Source organism: Physella acuta, unplaced genomic scaffold (assembly GCF_028476545.2).
Source record: "Physella acuta isolate Inbredline_101_S28 unplaced genomic scaffold, ASM2847654v3 ptg002052l, whole genome shotgun sequence".
NCBI lineage: Eukaryota > Metazoa > Mollusca > Gastropoda > Physidae > Physella > Physella acuta.
Window position 1 is genome coordinate 27,842 of NW_026733555.1, and position 1,170 is coordinate 29,011.

Below are 1,170 nucleotides of genomic sequence, written 5' to 3' on the forward strand. Positions count from 1 at the left end.
CTTATTTAACTTACTGAGTTACTTCTAATTATTAGGTTGTAGCCTACTTAGTTTATTTATTTAATTTGGGCAGAGTGGTCATCTTTCCTTTGTTGGTTTTTAAGGGGTTTGTTTCCATGGGTGGGTAGGATCGAGGTAGCCTACCGTGAAGGCACAAAAGAAACAAACAAAAAATATTTCGATATTACAAAAGTGTTCACAGGTATGTGGTGAACTTAGGAAAGAGTGCAGGTGGTAAGAATAGGTGTCCAGTGGGGCAAAAAATAAAAGACAAAAGATGAAAAAAAGTCTACAACACGTGGTGTTCCCAAGCGGTCACCCATCTAAGTACTAACCACGCCCGACGTTGCTTGACTGCGGTGATCGGACGAGAACCGGTATTTTCAACGTGGTATGGCCGTAGACATCTGTGTGAGAAAATTGGGGCTTATAAATATACTCAAACGAAATCAGCAGTTATTCGTCCTTTTCTGGCTACAATAATGATTTCACTGCTTTCCTCATATTATTTCAATAATAAAAAACGCCCTAAATCTCCACAAAAGCGAAACATTGTTTTAATATCGAATACTATGTGCCTTTTTTTCCCTCTACAGCCATTGGTCGCTATTTTTAACCTGAGGCGGTAACCACCGGTAGACTTCCCTGAGCTACTAATTTTCGAGCATCGCGCGTTGTAAAATACAAAATAAATACATTTTCCCCATTTTCCTTGACTAAAATCAGAAAACCAGGTGCCCCCTGCATCCGACCTGTCCTTTAACTATCGCTTTCATGTGAAATGATCTATCGGAAAGGCGATACTTTAACTTTTTTGGGTCTCCCGCTCACTCACTCCTTCCGAAACATTCTGCACGAATTCATTCAATTTTAATCCAACTCATCACATAGATCTAGATCTAGCCGCCTACAAGTCTACTAATTTAATGTTTGAGAAATAGTTCAATGCTTTTCATTTATTAATTATTCTTTTAACCTTTTCCCACGACAACTGGCACATTTATTTTCAGTCTATTAATATTCTGGCTTCATTTTAAAACACGCAACTAGGCGACGATCTAGAATTCTAGATCTAACGCTCTAGCTTAACTAAAATAATATAAACAGGAGGGTAGATCTATTCAAAATACTGTTTCAAAAATTACAATAATAATTTCACGGTGAAAAAAA

At 37.4% G+C, this 1,170-nt stretch overlaps 1 non-coding gene across 1 annotated transcript; it reads right to left on the reverse strand.

Annotated features, from left to right (window-relative positions):
- Window positions 1–286: 286 nt before the first annotated feature.
- On the reverse strand, window positions 287–405 carry LOC131931906 (5S ribosomal RNA). Its single transcript, XR_009384408.1, has one exon. It is a non-coding gene; the product is annotated as a 5S ribosomal RNA (ribosomal RNA).
- Between the last annotated feature and the right edge of the window lie 765 nt (window positions 406–1,170).